This window comes from Aquila chrysaetos, chromosome 2 (genome assembly GCF_900496995.4).
Source record: "Aquila chrysaetos chrysaetos chromosome 2, bAquChr1.4, whole genome shotgun sequence".
Lineage (NCBI taxonomy): Eukaryota > Metazoa > Chordata > Aves > Accipitriformes > Accipitridae > Aquila > Aquila chrysaetos.
Window position 1 is genome coordinate 48,030,141 of NC_044005.1, and position 19,940 is coordinate 48,050,080.

The following is a 19,940-nucleotide window of genomic DNA, read 5'->3' on the forward strand; positions in this document are numbered from 1 at the left end:
CACATTTGGAGCTCTGGTGTCCATGGGAAGTTAGTCACATATGTGTTTAAAGCCTTTGTGCCATGGTACCTGAGCTGTCAATTAGAAACTCCCGGTCAAGGTCTTGTTACTGGTTACTTCTACTCAAGGAGTTTGAGCATGTCTTAGGAAATTACCTGTGGGTTGCTACTGACAGGAATACAGATTAGTCACTGTAAAAGTGTTCCTAAGAATAGGTAATTCATACCCTTGCAGCGTTGGTACTGAGAATTACCGGCTTGCTGTAACCTTAAAACTGTACAGTTTAGAACATTTGTCTGTTTGACTACTTGTGCTGCAATTGTTGCATTGTAAGTGGATTCATGGCCTGACATTTGCTGCTCTCATTATAACAACCATTGTCATAAGAAAGCAATATTCAAAACTGCAGTGGTTCAATGCCTGACTTCTGAGAAAACACAACTGCCACTAATTCTACAGTCTCAAAATATGCTGGCAACTCCCATTCTTTTTACTAGTATTTCTGTCCCCTTGAGGCAGGAAGAAGGGAAAGAAACAGGGTGGAGAAACTGGTATCTGTTGTAGAGATACAATTAGTTCCTAAAAGTATTCTTAAGGCCTTTCTCATCTTTCAGATATTCTGGATTGAATGCAGTAGGCATAAGGAGACCAGAGCTCTGTTTCACTGATTTACTTTTTTCTTTTGTCGGTATGTCAAACTGATCTAATTTCCAGGGTTCCCCTCTTCACCCACCATAAGAAATTAATCAACACTAATCATTATAAACAGTTCTAGATTTCAATGTTTCTTTAATTTTAAAACAATTACCAAATAATTCCTGTTCATTTCCATTTTCCTGCTTTAATCTAGCAGCATTATTTGAGTCCTTCGAGTTGTTCTTCCTTTTAATCATCATCATTATAATCCTGGAATCTATATCTCATTTTCTCCTTTTTAAGTATGCTCATTATGTGTAATTTAAAAGTATCTTCTTTGTCTGAAAGTTTTTCTCAGCTCCCTCAAAGGACACGGGAAAATTTAATATAAGTAAACATTAAAGTCCTAGAGATTGATGTGAAATAGTTGTCTGGCTCTGTATCACTTTTATCACTTCAAGGTCTCTATTTCAGATGGATATTGCCTTGGAAGCAAGAGCGAGGAGAAAGATTCTCCCTTACTAATGACATAAACATTCTGTCTCCCACCCTTACCTTGCTCAGTTGCATATGTTATTCATAAAACTTCAGGTGTTTTCTGTGTCTAGAGAAAGTGGTCTGACAATTCATAATCCTGGTTGTGAGACCAGAATTAATAAATATTTTTATAAGCACATTATAACAGAAGAGATAAAGCTGGTCAGGATTTGTCGATATTAGTCATGGAGAACAAATAGATAAAGTGATGGTCATTAAATTACTTCGATGTGATTATTAACTTTTTAGAAAGTATAAATGCAGAAAAAATGAGTATGTCTGTAACTAGATCTTGCAGTAAAGTCTCACATTTCTCTTTCTCCTGTAAAGTTAGCTGAAACCAGAGCAACCCGCTCCAAATAGAATGAGATTTCAAACATGATCGAATATCACATTTTTATAGTAAATCAACTACACCAAATTTCCATTCCCAAGTGTTTTCAAATATTTTAATGCTCTTGAAAATTCACATTGTTCATTTTGTTTGGATTCAAAGGTCTTTTGATTTTTCTGTTCACATACACTGTAGTAAACTTGTCAAAATATGACACTGAAACTGAAGATCAACAGATTTGAAAAATACAGAAGTTTTTGCTCTGTGTTCTGTGCTCAAGAGAATTTGTTTGTAAATACAGAAATGAACTGTGAAGTTAAAAAAGACAGATGTTACAAGTTCTGTACACGATTTTCATCTCAGATATTGAGAGACCATACGTGGGTTGATGAAAGTGTATTATTAGTCTTGCATTTTGGTTTGCATCTGATGTCGGTCTCGCTTACCAAATCATGCTTTTTGCTATTGTGGATTTTTTTTTTTTTTAAGATTTTATATTTTTTTCGCCATTTTTAATCAAAGAAAGCCAAGGAAAAAAGTGCAGAAAAGTCAATAGCTCATTAGCAGGATATTGATTTCTAATGTTGGAGTTTCAGGTTCAAGACCCTGTTTTACTCGTTCCCAGATCTCAGGTAAAAATGTTTAAATTAATTGGGATGTTGAATATTTGTCTGTCTGGTTTTGACCAGAAAATATATCTTTAAAGTAAGCCATTTTCCATAATGAAATTTTTCCTTAAAAATGTTTTTTTCTTCTCAAAAAATCAAAAGAATGGACCATACAAATAACCATACTTATGACTATTAGCCTAGATTCTTCACTGAAATGTCTTTGAATTTGGTAACATAAGATCCGTATCTGTGGCCATTTTATTCTTTCTCCTGTTAGGAGAGAAACTGAGAAAGAAGTCTGTGCTATTTCATCCCATAAATGAAAATCAGGTGGAAAAAGCATGTGAAGTTCTTATCCCTAGTTGATGATGACATTGGTTTGGTCCCTAACAGTAAAATCTGTATGGAAGACATATTTCTAGTTTCTATTATAATAATCTACAGCAAATCTTTACTGAAAACCACGCTTTCATTATTATTCTTTAATGCTATCCAAACTAATTTTCGTTCATTTTGAGATTAAGATTTTGTTGGTTAATGATTTTCTAAAATCCAGCTGTATTAGAACCCAAATTTCCTTCCTTCCTTTCTTGCACTTTCAGCTCTATGCCTTCTTTCTTGCTTCTTTTAGTACTTGGGATGACCTCTTGCTTGCATTAAGTTTCCTTTCTTCTGATCATGTTTCAAACTTTCCTTACGTAATCTTTTGCAGAGGCTTCCAGTATGGGTTTCTCTCCAGCTGTTGTGACTAAAAAATCAGTTAGCAATAAAATTATTCCTGTTTAAGCTCTAACTTAAAAGAAGATGACACAAAAATATAATGATGCATATTATTCCATTTTGTTGAATTGTTTTATTTGTTTGACTCTTGGTATGGAATTGTCAAGATTCTGCTTATATGCTGCTACAAGGTTTCATGCAGTGCTTTGTAGTGAATGTGCTGATAATACAGTGTAGTTTTGTTAAACTACAGATGAATAATTAGCTCGTTTTGAAGATGTAGGTCAACAAATCTGAACTCATTTTTGATTAATAAGTTGATAATTTCTTAGTAATAATATTCTAATAAGTATTTATTTCATGTTCAGAACAGTTCATCTGTACGTAATTCACAAATACTTTCAAGCTCATAGCTAACACTTGTTAAATTTCGATTAGTTTCAATTATCTCCATAGTTTTATTTCTGTATCGAAAGGTTATACAACTAATCAATGCAGTTGCAAATTTTGAACTGTGTATTGGAGGAGGTTTGTAAGTGTCATTTAAATTCTTGATATTTTCCATGTAATTATCAATTTACTTCAGTATATATTCTAATATTTGCTTTTAGATTTATTCATGATGGCTAGATTCTTTCCTGATAATAGAATTTGGCCAATACCTGTAAAATACAAATATTTAAATAAAAAAATTAAATTAATATTTAAGTAAAGATAAAAAAACATCTCAACTAAATATAACAATTTTCAGAAAGCTTTTATCGTCAAATGTAACCCCTTTCTGCTTTGGTTGATATCAAGGCACCTAGGATTTATATTGCAGCACAACACTGTGCCTTTCCTCTGGCTCTTTTTTTCCATAACTTATATAGGAGGCTCTTATGCCTATTCATAAGACCGTTTCTATTCTGAACAGAACATTAAGATTTTAATTCAGTTTAAAAGCAGTGTTTAAAAGCAAACTTTCAATTATATTTAAGGATAAATTTTTACTTAAACAAATGTGTAAGTTCTGACTGTAATCGTCATATGTACAGGCACTTATGCAGGGGTATGAGTATAATTAAGTCAAATGGTTGCAAGCATGGTACAATAGAACTATAATTACTATTTGATAATTGATATCATGAATGTTATAGCCTTTAGAGAGTATTATGAAAAGCATCTGTCTCAGCAACTGGCAGGAACTTTTGAAAATAATCTGTAGTTTTTGTCTTCGGGTTTAACAAAAGTCACACAGTACCCATCACCCTATAAGATCTGAAGAACAAATCAATGTATGGCTTGCCGCCTCAGATTTGTCTCCTGGTTTTATTATAACTGACAGTACATTGTTACTTTATTGCAGTTCCTACAGTCATGTTTTTTATTTTTTAAATATTCCATCCATCAAATTTACATGAATGACATTGAGTTCCCATGGCATTGCCTGCACTGCTTTTAAGTTGTCTACTGTTTTAATGCTGTTTATAACTTCATGCAAGTATTTTGATATTAAGGAGGTAATCAATGTTTGAAGACCTGCTGGAAAAGAAGCACTTTGCAGCATTCACAAAATTCTAAGAAATTGCCAGTGATTGGAATACATATTTATAAACGCAACAAAGAGAAATTAAGTAACATCTTACCTTTTAATTATGAGACAGTCTCAGAATTGAAATGTGACGTTTATGTGTTGTTTTCTCAATTCATTTTAATTGATACAGTGTGGCTCTTCTTTCGACTTGCTTTTGAGAGCATAGAAATATTGCAACCAAACTGGCTTTAGTTTCTTTCCATGCAGAGCTGCAATTTCAGGCCTGAAAGCATGTAAAGCTTGTTTAAACTTATGCTCTGACCTTATGCTTTCTGAGGTGTGTACCTATTTGCCATTAGTAATCTCAAGAAACTTGTATTTCCCCCTTCACTAAATTGGAAGATTAAGTAACACGGCAAAGTTCATGAGGGCGATATGGAAAATGAAGTGAATCCTGCATGTATTAACCTGTAAATTTTGAGTGTTTCTTGACAGGGCACTTTAAAGTCCATTGACTTAAAATAGCTCACAGTTCTGTGAGTGACCAGCATTCACGAATACCTGGCCTGTTTTTCTGTGATTTTTTTTTTTTTTTTTCCCCCCAGTAACACACAGAGACTGCCAGAAATGAAGTAGAATTTTCTTTTTAGCCTTCTTTTTCTCTCCAGAGCTTTGATCCTGCACTTCTGAAATATGGGAAATACAGGAATAATGTTCAAAAGAAATTTGTAAAGCATTTGGCTAAATTGGGGAAAACATTAGCTAATGCTTACATTATTTGCAGTATTCCCTCAACAGCCAGTGTGCCAGCTTGAAATAGCTCTTACTGGGAGGCAGCAGCACTGTTCTGGGCTCTGAAAAGATTCTGCAGTCTTTCGTGATGTTGATAAATTCTGAAAATAGGTTGATTGAACTAAAAATAATGTCTTGCCTGGGCAGTACTTGGCATCATTGGATGCATTTATTTTAGGAAGGAAGGAGAGGGGGAGGTTGTACTAGGAAAGAGTAAGTCTATCCAGTGGCGTTGCAAGAGAAAAACTCCTAAGCCTTTGTAATTTAGTTGTGAGGTATAGTGCAAACGTTAAACCCCAAAGCAACACCACCTAACATCGTGACTGTCCCTGCAGTTGCAGCACTTTTTTGCAATAATTCGAGTAATTTCTCACAAGCTCTATAACACACCTGGAAGCTTAACGTGCTACTCAGTTAATTTCCTATGAGCAGCCTTCACTAACTGTTCCTTATGTTGCAGTTGTAAAACAAGCAAACAAACAAACAACGTTAAGGAGATAAGCTTGTGAATTGTAGGCACTACTCTACCCTAATGATTCTGTATTGAACCAGTGCCTTAGAAAAAAGAGTTTGAAGCTGTCACCTTCTCTTCTGGATGAAACATAAAACTAAAACTGAGCTTTCCTGTAGTAATTACATTATCTATTGTTTGGCTTTTTAGTAGTAGAAATATTGACCAAAACCCGAGCTCTTACAGTTGATTCTGTGTAGCTGTATAAATTCTGAAATTTCTGTTTGAATAAAGTCAATGCTAACTTGAATTGTTTTGTACTGCTGTTGTGTTGGCTCTTAGACAGTTGCTGTGTTCTGAATTCCCAGAGGGGTTTTGATTGAGTAGTTGTCCGTGCCACTCGGCTGTATTGGCATTCTAATATTTTTAAGGTAAAGAATTAATTCTAAATGTAAAAGCAATGTTATATAAGACCCAGGTATGCTAATCCATTTCCAAGATGAAAATTGAACCTGAAGCTGGGTCCTTAATTGGCCCTTCTGTTTCCCCAGCACTGCTGAAATTAGGCACAATTCAGTGGGGTTTTTTTGGCAGAGAAAGCTCTGTTGTTATGTCTTCTTCCTATTTTGCTCATTATAAGCATTGTTTTAGTCCCCCTACACTATTACTTTATGCTCCCCTAAGTTAATTTAAAGGGACTGACTAGCACTGAACACTCTAAATCCAGACGACATCTCAGGTTTTGTTGTGGGCTAATTGGTTGGCCTTGTGTCAACTCAGTTGCTCTTTCTGTCATCCAGAAAACTTCATTTACTTCGCATGGTAGTGCTATGGGTTGCCTTTGTGGAAAAAAAAAAAGCAAAAAAAAAAAAAGCGTGTGGTAGAAAAGGAACATGGTCGCCCCTCAGTTCTTAAGAATCTAAACATCAAAAAAGAAATCATTAAGAGCATAAAGAAGTTGTAGCTACATATAGAACCAATGTCTATGTAAGGACAAAATTGGAAAGGCTGGAGCAAAATGAGAATTACGACTACCAAAAGAGTTACAAGACTTTGTAAGGGAAGGCTTTAGAAGAGTATTAGATGTAAGAAAATATGAAAGATCACCTCACCAAGGCGATCGGCCCCGGTGCACGTGCGTTCCGCAGCAGAGCAGGGATTGCGGCGCACGGCGGCGGGGGGTTTCCTCAGCCGGGGAAACCCCACGGGAGCGCGGAGATCCGCTGGGAGCCGGCAGCTCTCAGGAGGGAGAGCGGCTGAGGAGGGGCGGGCAGGGCAGGAGGAATGGCGGCTGCTCCCTGCTCCCACCGAGGGCAGCCCACGGGAGCATGGCACGGCACGGAAGGCACCTCTTCGAAGGAAGGGTATTCCCACTGGCCGAGCGGAGAGACTTGACGTAGACATAAACCGGCGACCGGGCACCCTTCCGTGACCGTCTGCACAGGCCAAGGGCACCCATCCTACTTGACCCTCAAGGCGGAATGGCGAGCGCTCGCCTGAGAGCAAAAGGGTCTGCACCGTCTACCCCGGCAGTGGCCAATGGCCTCCACCCAGACGGAGCTGCTGAAGGGAGAGGCTGCGGTGCCGGCCTCAGACTGCAGAAAGGACCGAAACCTTTCTCCTGGGGCAGGGACGGGCAGCGGACCTGCCTACAAAAGGTGTGCCCGGGTGCAGGACCTCTTGCAGCGGGTGGCTGAGCTGCAGGAGGCGGTGAGAAGGCCACGTAGCATCAGGGAGGCTGAGAAGGAGTTAGAGAGCTGGTTCTGAGCGCGGTCTGCAGTGGACCCGCAGCCCACAGCCAAACAGCCAAAAACTCCCCCGCTGGCACACGCAGCAGGGAGGGTGGCCGATAATGCGGAAGAATGGAAGCTTGCAACGGCGAGGACCTGCAGGACGAAGAGACTTCCCCCGAAGCCTGAGGTGCCCTCGCAGAACCGCTTCGCTGCTCTGCAGACTGAAGAGGAAAGACCTGGCACGTCAGGAGAGGTGCTGGAGCTGAGTAAGGCAGCCCGGTCTGCAACCCGCGTAACAACCAGCACAACTAAAAAAAGGTGGCGGGTGATAGTAGTAGGCGAGTCTCTTCCGAGGGGTACGGAGGCACCCATCTGACGACCTGACACATTCTCTAGAGGTGTGCTGATTACCGGGGGCTCGTGTCATGGATGTCACCGAGAGACTGCCAAGCCTCGTACAGCCCACAGACTATTATCCTCCCGGTCAAAGGGAAGGGGTTTGAAAGGGCCGGTTAAATCTGGCGAATCATCAAATGGTTACGAGACCGGTGCCACAGGCAGGAGCTCGTCTACTTAGACCATGGGACTCGCTTCATTGGCGGCCCAACTTAAATGCCACTATGCAAACACGCGTAGCATGGGGAATAAACGAGGAGGTAGACGTGCACACACCTGCAGGGCTGTGATCTTTTTGGCACCACAGAGACGTGGTGGGATGGAAGGATACAGGCTCTTTTGGAAGGACAGGCAGGGAAGATGAGAAGAGGGTGTCACCCTCCATGTCAGTGACCAGCTGGAGTGCATGGAGCTCCATCTGGGGATGGAGGAGGAGCCGACCGAGAGCTTGTGGGTCAGGATTAAAGGGAGGGCAGGGACCAGTGACATTATAGTGGGGGTCTGCTCCAGGGAGACCTCATAGCAGCCTTCCAGTACCTAAGGGGCCCTGCAGGAAAGATGGGGAGGGACTTTTTACAAGGGCATGTAGCGATAGGACCAGGGGTAACGGCTTTAAACTGAAAGAGGGTAGATTTAGATTAGATGTAAGGAAGAAGTTCTTCACTATGAGGGTGGTGAGGCACTGGAGCAGGTTGCCCAGAGAGGCTGTGGATGCCCCATCCCTGGCAGTGTTCGAGGCCAGGTTGGATGGGGCTTTGAGCAACCTGGTCTAGTGGAAGGTGTCCCTGCCCATGGCAGGGGGGTGAGAACTAGGTGGTCTTTAAGGTCCCTTCCAACCCAAACCATCTATGATACTGTAGGATACTACTGGGCTAAGTGAGCATATAACACGTCTGAAAAGAAGATGAAGTACTATGAACTTATTCTATTAAACTTCACCAAAAAAGTGAATTACAAACCTATTTTTAATAGTTAATAACAAAGAAAATAAATAGAGGTAAGACTAATGGAAAATGAGTTAATACAGATATATGTAAGTTTTATATTGTGTCCTGATTGCCTGGAAGTAAAGTAACTAGGAACTGTTAATGTTGGAGAAATTGCAGGGCAGAGGGCTCGAAAAGGGTCAGCATTGCACGTAGCTGGAGCTTATAGCGGACTGTAAAGTAAATGCATTTGATGCATTATACTGCTGCTGAAACAGCAAGTAACAATGAAAAAAGAATAAATATACCAGAAATGTATGTATGACATAGTAATGTTTCCACTCCACTTAACAGCGGATGGGGCATTTTGTTTACAACTGGGTACTGGAGAAGTTTTGATAAATATAAAGGTTCTGATAGCAGGAAAAAATGAAGGTGAAATCCTGGAAGGACTTTAGTATTGGTTGTTACACTGAAGGCTGTGATCAGTGGTTTTCATGCGCACTGTAGGTGAGACAAGAAGTTATTCTTTTTATTTGTTGCTTAAAGACAATGGGAAAGTGATACTAAGAATAACAGAACAATGGAAAAATAATGTCATGGATGCTTTCTGCTAATAGTTTCTAGGAGTAACTAGAGGTAAGCAGGCAGAAGGCTGAAGATCCTCGATTTTATTTCAGAAAATTAGTGTGTGTGCTAGATGATTAGTTGAATTCTCCTGAAATCCTATATTTCTAGGCTATTAATAAAAAAAAGTAAGCGGCATTACTCGGCAGGTATGGATATTAGATAAATCTTACATATTTTGCTAAGTCTCTAAATTCACCATATATAATCATTATCATTCTCTTAGCTGCAATTTTTCAAGCAGAAGTCCCTCCGTGGTGTAGGCATCACTAATTATAAAAACCTTGACTAATGTTTGTGTAAAATATATTAGTACAATAACAGCACAAAAATTTAATAATGACAGCAATAATGCATCATGCTGATTAAAAGTATTTTAATCTTTAGATTCTTATCTTCATTTATACTCTTCTCTTACTACTTTTTCTACTATTGCTATTACGAATGTCACTGCTAAACCTTTAACTCATAGTACCAAACTTGCAATAATGTTTATTAAAGCTTAAAACGTTTTTACGTAAGAAGCTCATCAGTTCCAGCTCTTTGTGTTTAGTAGTGATGGTTTTGGTCACTATTTGAGAATGAGCTATGAGAGAAAGTATGTTGAAGTACTTCATCTTTCTACTGCAGATTTGTTTCCTAAAACCATTATACTCTTCCTCTTCCCAGAGGTGTGTTCTATAAGGCTCCATAGTGATGAGTTCTTAAATGTCAGTAAATTGATTTTATTTTTTAAAGTTTTAAATTTCTCTAGTTTCATTCCATTTTTTCCTCTCTCAAATTTTTAGTATTTTTATTCTAGTGATCTTTGTTTCCATATACTGTATATGCTTCCATATACTGTATAATCACAATACGTAGATATTTCTGTGTAGTCATCTGCAGGCCCTAACCATGCCTGTACTCTTAGGTGGCTGTCCTAGTGCTACGTGGCCACATACACATCTGTGAAACACAGCTTAACTGTATCATCCAAGGCTGAGAAGCTGCATCAAACTGCTGCGTTCTTAGACAGAAATAAGTTATCTTTTACCTGATCCTGTAGAGACATGTCTATGAGAGTCAGGGGAGGTGAGCTGCATATGAATGAATCGTTGGAATTTATTTTATGGGAGACATAGTTTGGTGAAGGAAAGGCTACAGCTATCTAGCTTAGAAATTTAAATATTATTTTACTGTTTCATATGATGCTTTTCTCTACTCCCTGTGAACCCATATGTGACTTTTGAACAACTGGAAGTCATCAAACCAGGCAAGGTGTTATTGAGAATATTCTAAACATAAGAATTAAGCAGTATTTCTATCTTTTTTTTTTTCCCTTTTTTTTTTTCGCACCTCATATACTAAGAAGTTTTACCTACTGTCTCACCACCTGGCTTTTTTCCACCCATTTAAAGGAATGCATATTTCCTTAGGACTAACATAGTGAAGTAAAAGCAATATGCTTTGGCACATTCTGGAAGGAGAGTCTTCATTCCCATGATGTGAGGATGACTTCGATCAAGACTGCACCTTTTAGGCGAGCACTCTGATTGCTTTCTGCCAACACAGGCTGGCCAGCCTTACTTGCTTTTCACATATGAGATATTTTAAAGAGTTCCACTACAGAACGCTGGCTTTATAATTTGTTTCTCAAATATATGCCTTTGCTTCCAATTTTGTGCTTTGTCATCACACTGTTTTCTAGTCCTCAGTGCACAGTTGTCAAGGAACTGAGCATAATTGAGCCCCTTTTAATTGGCTAAGTCATCTGAGTCACTGAGCACCTTCTGAGAGGAGCAAACAGTGCTCCGGCTAGCTGGCAGGACTGAACTATCAGCGACAAATAAGTTGCGTACCCTGTTATCAGCCTGTAGATGTAACTCTGTATTTCCTACCTTTTTAAGCTTCTAACATTTGCTTAACTCGAAAATTCTTAGAGGGTGAGATTTGTTAAAAGTCCAGATTACTGGTGTGTGCCTGAAATTTTCCAGAACAAGGTGACTCTTGAGATGTTTCTAATCACTTAAGTCGTACTGTTGCGTTTCTGTATCTGTACGTCTAACATTGTAAGCCAAGCTAATCTTGGCCGTGTGTGCTTACAGCCAGTCTGTATTTCTTTATGGCTAGATAAATGCGGTATGTCAGAATCACTCTTCCGTGAAGGGCTGACAAAACTGGAGAGCTGTATCATGCTACCTGCACTCATTCCTGCGTGCCATCACTGGTTTCTTTTTAAGTATTTGATGAGGCTTTAGATACTAAGCAGACTTATTGGACAACGTAACAGATTCTCTTACTGCAGCTCACTCTCAGTAGTATTTTTCTCTCAGTCTTGAAAGGTTTAGAATTACTAAAACTTCTAAGTCATCTTTTTCTCAGTATTTAGCATCGTCTTCTGTAGGATGGCTGAGGACTTGTTCACAGGGGGTCACAAAGAGTGTGTAAAAAAAAATCAAGCCTATTGTCATGAGGTTTAAATTCATAATTCAGGAATCTGCAGGAATATGGTCACTTACCAAAAACGTTTCAAATTCACTCTTGACAGCAAGGAGCATTCCACAACACTGACTGGAAATCTTACCATGTTTTGATATTTTAGGATAAGGAAGAAATAAAACTTACTAACCACAGTAACTAGAAGATATTTGCTTAGAGGTGCAAGAGGCAAAAATTTTTAAAATCAGTCTTATTTCCTACTAGAGGAAATACTAAGCTCTCTTAAGTTGCTGTCAGAGCAGTAGGAATGAACTGGATCTCATAAATTGTACTATATCTATCTATAAAGCTTCTACATTTTCTTGGGAGTCTACTCTGCTGTTAAACTGATTTCACTGTAAGAGTCTATTATTCAGCCTACCTGTTTCTTTTCTTCATGTATTCTCATTAATAAATATCAAAAAGGGATAAAGAGAGGTACTCTGGGATATAATTTACAGGATTTCCTTCAAATCCTTCTACCATTAATATTCAAGGAAAATGTCATATCTCTTTCATAAGAAAAATGGGGTTTTTTTGGCCAAGATTCCATTTTCTTTTAAAATATTTGTGAAAGGTCTTTTTGATTGAAACTGGGAATGCATGCTTCCTGAACAGCAAAAACTTTGTTCCTGGCAGAACAAAATAAAACAGAAATAATAAATTCCCTGCAGCTCCAGTAACTTTTTACCTATATATGAAATATATTCTTGACTCTCATAAAATGCTAATAGCATGTTCATACTCACAAATAAAGATTTAATTATGCAGGTTTTTAAATGAAATTGTAGCATGTTCCTGTTAATTTCCCAGCTGAGGTTTTACTTTTTCATATATTACCAGAGCACGACTACTGAAAAAACTGCCAATCATTTAACCTCATGTTTTGTTTTGTTTGGGTTTTTTTTGTCTTTCCAGAAATGAATTTCTTTATTGCGAGAAATCATGATTATTTATTGATGCAGAAAGCAAACGGGCTGATGTTCTGCTGGGTGTTCTGAACAACATGTAAGTGTAATACATTTACTGTAACACTGATTATGTGTTCAATTTAGCTAGTGATTATGAGTTGATTTTAACAAAGAAACTATTGGTTAGAGATGTTTCTTAATTTATTGTTATCAGAGCAGCAGATAAGGTTCGAAGACAGATTGTGTCTGAGGTCATACCTTTCTGAAGGTATTTTTGTCCCCTTGTTTTACTGTGTACATTAATCTCCATCAGACCCCGCTACACATTCATAAGCTTTGCTCAGGAAAGTCCATAGCAACACAAGTCAAGATTAATGGTAATTGATAACCAAAGCTCTAAAAAAAAATTATACAGGGCCTACCTGGTCAGCAAAATGGCCTGATACTAGATAAACTTCTTTATTTGTTAACATCCCCCAAAGTAGCAGTATTTTGATCTTTTATAGTAGGAACTGCAAAAACAAGGCTACACAATGGCTGACAAATGTAAACTCTGATTAAAATCTTCAGTTTTGAGAAGACACTAAGTAACATAAATGACCTTCTCAGACTTAATGCCTTAGTACGCAAGGAAAGGCAAAAAGGCCATTTATTCTTTCCCACAGCAATATGTACTGAGCATTGTTGCTGTTCAGTAACAATACTGTTTCTGATATTGCTAGTGGGATGACAATCTTAAATTTTCTTCTGTTTATGTTTGACTTCATTGTCATACACATTTCTTGCCTGATAAAGGTCCAGTTCTTGAGAGTGATGTTGGATCTCTCGGTATTCATTTGACTTTTGAAAGGCTAATTGATCCAGCTTTGTTCATGATGTTGTTTCAGTCTTTTCTGTGCACAAACATTTGTGGGGATGATTTTATTGGCTCCAGTATTTGTGGACTGAATATCTGTCATTTGAATAGTCATGCACTCATGCAGAAGGAGGATTTTGAGCATCCTATTATACAGTATTTTCAGCATGATTCCTGTCACTGGTTTTGGAAAAGCTTCAGTCCAAGAGTAGAAATGATACCAGCTGACGGAGGTGATGTGTCATATAGAGTGACTAGTGAGACCCTAAATGTGAGGTTTGCCACACAGCCAGTCAGCTTGTCTTTGTTCATGTGAACTTTCCTAACAACTCTAAATAATAAATTACTTAATAAAAGATGGTCTTTCTGTAAATAGCTTATCAATTGAAGGAAAGAGTGGTTTGAATCTGTCTGTTCAACTGTAGAGTAGGGCAGGGATTCCCAGACTGGGATCTAAAAGCTATGCAATGGGAACTGCAGCGTGCCTGTATTCTCTGCTGCAAGACTGACAAGAAGAAGATGCAACAGTGGTCCTCTGGTCAAAAAAATTGGAGGTGTGGTGTCAAAACTGTTATTTTAGCTAGGAAGTTGACACAGGTGTTTGTAGCTGCATGCAGGATTAGACTGGGGGAAAAATAAAATCACCAGGCACCCCGTACCAATGTCTATAATTTTTTTTTGTTGTTGTTCATAAATACTCTCAGTGTCACGATCACATGATTTAAGATCAAATTTTTCATTGTTAGGGAAAGAAAATAGATTTTTTTCCTCACTGCATTGTGAAGATGAATTCTTTTACTTGACGAGCTCCTTATATTTTGTGATAGAAGAGATCAATTTGAAATAAAAATTAAATGGATTAGTACCATCTTATTGTCCAGACTAAAAGTTAGATTGCAGTTGGCCTAACACAACTGTGTAGCTATTGGCTGTAGCTGATCAGGAAGCTTCAGCTTTCCGTATATGACATCCCATCATTTACATTTCCTGCTGTTACAGCCCGTGTAATTTTAGGACGCCCGGTTCTTCTCCCTGCTTTCTAGAAGGTACTGCCTCCTAGTCCCTGTTTCCGTAAAAGGGTAGCAAAAGGTGCACTACACACAGTACTGGTAGAGTTACCTGTGCCTCAGTATAGCACTTAACGAGATAACTGCACACATGTGCAGCGGGTGTTTGATTTTCAGCACATTCAGCAATCAAAGGTATTCTGGCAGCAACAGGATGACGCCACTACTGATGAGAACTGGTCTACGTTTTTCAAAAAAAAAATTTTCACATCAGAAAATGAAAATTGGCGGAAACTAAAATAGGTGTCCTCAGTCTTTCATCACAACAGCCCACCTGATAACTTTTAGTAATACCAGTGCTTTTGCAATATGTGAGAAGCCAATTAAACGCAGGTCTATAACGAAAGCTGTCTGCCACAAAGCCTGGAGGGTATAAATTGGGGTGTGCTCCTAGCCATGCTTTTTTGAGTGCTAGGCTCTCCTGGTATGAAGAGATACCAAGCCCTAGTACTCCCTGTTCAAACTGGTGGTTCCCTATTACCGACTCCCTGCAGTCTCACGCGAGAGTTTGGCAGCCTTGGAAGCCCAGGTCTGAGGGGGACTGGTGGGCTCTGGAGTAGCTCTGCGACCCCGAAGGCCTGGGAGATGGGATGGTTGGAGCTGGAGCTCTCAGTGCTTTGAGAAGTCTGGTCCCACGCAGGGAGCTTCACTTCGGGGGATAAATTAACCCCAGCCCTCTGGATGAGCGTACAGGATTTTTGAGTACTGGCACTGCGTTGAGGGTCCGTGAACCTGGGGCAGCTCCTGATATTTTTCTTTTGTTTCCTTACTCTCTTTTATGTCTGTCATTTGCTGGAGTTCTTCCTGATTCAGAGAATTCAGCGTTTTTACAAAATATCATTATTTCGTGGAATAGAAATTCTATGTTAGGAGTTTTATTGCTGTGTAATTTGGGAAAAAAAAAATTAAGTCATCTGAGTAGTGCTGATAATAATCCAGGTATATATTATGTTTAAGGGGGTTTTATGTGGATAGCATTCTTCAGCTGAAAACACTGTTCAGGAATGATTAATTTATTTCTTGTTAGAGAATTGGCCGCTAACTGGAAGCATTTTATACTGCACGGTTACTAGTGGCACCGTTATTTTCAATTCAACAGAACTAAGAGCAGAGAATGAGTGACAATATGTTAGGGGACTGTGTATCACAAAATACACAGCTTCAGCTTGCATGTGAAAATATCACTTAGCTGTGATAATAGAAATTAGATTTCAATGAGTATGTTCTTTGTTATTAATCCATTTTTCTCCTTTCATCTGAAGAAATCCTAATAACAAGTTAGACAAATCATACTCTTTAAAACTGATTTGAAATAAAAATGCTTTTGAATCCTTGCAATTTCAGGCATGCATTTTGTAATAATTATGATGATAATAATAATATGCTCCTTTGCTGCTAATGTATCGATGCGTACTTGTAAGCATGCACAATGTTGTACTTTTATTTTTGGTCCAAGTTTATTGTTAAGAATGAAATTATTCTTCCTATTTAAGAAAATTTGTGAGGGAACTGTGGGAGGTACAGTAAGAACATTGAATTTGAAGACCTAAGAAAGATGTTAAATTATAAGGACTGATTATTAATATGTAGTGTTGAAGTACTAAGGTGAACTTTTTCCTTTGGGGCAAAAGGGGTGGTGTCTTAAGTCTTTTTAATTTTAAATCTTTGATGTTGCATCAGTTTCAATTACTGTCTGAAGTTGAGGAATTTGTAGCATGTGTACCCAGGCAAACACTTCTGTGTGCATTCTGCATAGCGTAACTTCTGTATAGGTTAGTACTATTAGAGTCTTAACTGAACATCTTTACAAAGCTTCTTTCCAGTAGCCACTTTTTGTGATACACAGAAAGATACTGATCTTATTATATATAAGGGCTTTTGGTCAGCTACTCTGATTCTCTTTTTGGTCTCTAAGGCCAGGTTAAAGAACAAAAGACTTTAACTTTATTGTCAATGATGTTGAGAAATTACTGCTAATTTAGTAGCATTTCTTAGTTTCTTCTGCTGCTTCTGGTCTGGCTGTGACAATTTTTAGCTACCTAATATCCCCTTTTAATTTCACCCTTTCAGAGGGGAGGAAAGAGAAAACAACACTATTGCTTTTCTATTAGTTTATTTTGTTGAATTATAGTCAGAGATCTATTACTTTGTAGTCTGGAAACTTCAGCACCATTCTTGTTTCATAAGGGAGCGCAGGCTGGGGTCAGTGGCAATGGCTCCTCCATATTTAGTGCCTACAAGGTATGGCCCTAACATGCTCATGATCTAACACACAAGATGCTTGTACATGATGCATGTTGACAAAGAATTAGTACAATGTTATGCAGGCTTCCCGAGACCAATACAAAGCATGCCTGGTTTCTGACAATCTTTTTTATGCAGTGTTCAAAATTTATCAGACTATACTTGCATCCCTTTTTGGACATACACTTTCCATCCCTATCACAAACCATTAAGTCACCTTATGTTCAATAAATGTCTGCTTTATGTCCTTTTCTCTCTGTTTTTTTGGAGATTTTCTTTATTATTTTGATACTGTTTATCTTGCATCATATTTTTGTGTAGATACTTCATCTGTTGTTCACAGCTTCTGTGGGGCCTACTTTGATTAATGCTTTTATCAACTGTATCTGTATAATACTGAATTCTAATCAATTCTCCACCAAAACCTACAACCACTAAAATGTCACTCAAGAATGAAATAAAAATGTTCCTAGAATACTGGCCAAATCTATTACTGTCAGTGGATTCTAGGAAGTTCATAAAAATGTCGAAAAGAATAGCATCATATTTTGAGATTGAAGGAGGGCCTCAGATTTGGGTTTTTTTTTTTTCTCGTCCAAAATAATCAAGGCAACATTCTTGATTTTCATCACGAAAGAAATTATACAGATTGCAATCGTTTAGGTGGTGATGATCTCTGTGGAGTATTGAGAGAGAAAACATTCATTTTTCAAGCAGAGCTACAATTTCTTTTTCAAGAATGTTCCTAAAGGAAGCTGTCTGAAGAAGGGGAGCTTTTCTACCTGGTCAGCATTATTAATAGCTTGGTTTTGTCTCACTCCTGTAACTGCTCACCTTGGGCTCCTCAGCAGAAGAGACCGCAGTGGGAGCTGCAAGGTCTTTGCTGTCCGCTGAACCTGTAGTCTTTTCTGATAAAAGTTTATTCATGTATTTTGTGATTTCAAAAAAACCCTTTTGTATTTCATGCAGAGATAGCCTGGCTTCTTCCCACATGTTTATAGTGTATTACATAAAATGCTTTTAATTTCTTTTTCCTTCCCCCAAAATACAAATGTTTCTCTCCAATTGGCTTATTATCGTGCATTACCACAGAGGGTGCCAAATGAACAGTTTCACTTTCTTTTGTGGTCACAGCAGTAGTTTGTTTCTGACTCGCTGACGAGAACACAAGATTTATGTAGTCAGTTGTAAACATCCCGTTGAAGAAACCTTCATCTCTTCCTTGATTCAATGCATGAGAGTTTACCAGTTAGACCCTTGAGACAGCCACTGTGGGGTAATTATTATGATGTGAAAGAATCAAAGGACTAATAATTCCAAGGCATTTAGAGTTAGATTCAGCTTAGTTAATTTAGGTATCTGAAACTGTCTAACATTTAACTACGTATGATCCTTCTGTATGAGAGGACAGAAGCTGACTTCTCTAGAAGGTGTTTCCTACATGAGTTTTTAAGACAGGTATGATGAATTGTCCCACAGAAGTGGGTATTCTTTTTTCCCATTAATTTTAAGGAGAGTCTGCAGTGACTGTTTCAGACTTAAGCAACATACTTTAGATATTTAAATTTAAACAGGAAATTCCACCCTTGGCAGAAAGCAAATTTTGCTTGACAGATTGATAACACTTAAGTCAGTATAAGAAACCCCTTCTACCTTGTGATCTACCAGAACACTTAGTTTTCCAAGTGTCCTAGTTTCAGCTGGGATAGAGTTAACTGTCTTCCTAGTAGCTGGTACGGTGCTATGTTTTGAGTTCAGTATGAGAAGAATGTTGATAACACTGATGTTTTCAGTTGCTGCTAGTAGTGTTTAGACTAATGTCAAGGATTTTTCAGCTTCTCATGCCCAGCCAGCGAGAAAGCTGGAGGGGCACAAGAAGTTGGCACAGGACACAGCCAGGGCACCTGACCCAAACTGGCCAACAGGGTATTCCATACCATATGACGTCCCATCTAGTATAGGAACTGGGAGGTGGGGGCGGGGAATCGCCGCTCGGGGGACTAGCTGGGTGCCGGTCGGCGGGTGGTGAGCAATTGCACTGCGCATCATTTGTACATTCCAATCCTTTCATTATTGCTGTTGTCATTTTATTAGTGTTATCATTATCATTATCCGTTTCTTCTTTTCTGTTCTATTAAACTGTTCTTATCTCAACCCGTGGGTTTTGCTTCTTTTTCCCGATTTTCTCCCCCATCCCACTGGGTGGGGGGGGAGTGAGTGAGCGGCTGTGTGGTGCTTAGTTGCTGGCTGGGGTTAAACCACGACACCAAGTTTTGCCCGTGATCTAATTTATTGTGGCATCTCATGTACAATGTGTGAATGAAGGTTGAAAGATGCTTTTTCTTTTGTGCTTCAAGGTATAAACTGTGAAAAAAAAAAATCACATTTTATTACGGCATGATAATTATTCCTAGAGAGTGGCGTTACTAGTTAATGCAGACTAGTTTAAAATTGAACCAGTCTTGCCTCTTCAGATGCGTGTTGTCAGTTAAGTGCCTGTAATGCCTTGCGACATCATCTCTGTGTTGCTTAAATCAAGGAGTTTTTCTGTGGGTGTCTCCCCCCCCCCCCAAATCTTTCACTTTGTTGCAGAGTGACATCGAAGATCTTCCTGATAGTTCACCTCTTGGTCCGCTAATTCTCATGCTCTGAGTTTGCAAGCAAATTCTGGTCTGGGAGCATGCAGTTATCAGTGGCAAAATTTAAAGCTTTTGGAGGTATTCTACTGGTATTGTTGTTTTGGAAAGAAAATACACTCCATTTTCTCAGGCTTTTATGTAGGTCACTTAAAATACATATTTTTCAGCAGCCTGTCAAGGGAATTTGCAAATTTTTGGGTTGTTTTTTCCCATCCACCATTTAAAATGGATCCTTTTAAACTTAATACAGCAAAACTAATGGCCGCAAGACTGTGCTGCTCTTGTACCCTCACTGTGATCTAATCTAGTTATGTGTATGGGTGTAGGAAAAGCACTCAGGCAATGGAAAAATGTGATATATTAAGCATGTTCTCTGTATGATTCTGTTAAATTAGTCAGTGGTACATCTGTAGCTTCCTCACAAAAAAAACACACGCTTGCCAGATTACAAGAGGACCTGGATGCGTCTGTTGGCGTGCCAGGCTTA

The 19,940-nt window shown here is 38.6% G+C and overlaps 1 protein-coding gene across 3 annotated transcripts in view; it reads left to right on the forward strand.

The window, feature by feature from the left end:
- The window catches only part of LRRC4C (leucine rich repeat containing 4C), a 554,412-nt gene that overhangs the window by 209,649 nt on the left and 324,823 nt on the right, over positions 1–19,940 (forward strand). For 2 of the 3 annotated variants that reach the window (XM_030002049.2, XM_030002023.2), the window contains exon 2: positions 12,655–12,744. The exons of the other annotated variant lie outside the window; for it this stretch is intronic. The gene's annotated coding sequence lies outside the window, so the exon portion shown is untranslated. The remainder of the gene's footprint in view (positions 1–12,654; positions 12,745–19,940) is intronic. 3 annotated transcript variants of the gene reach the window in all.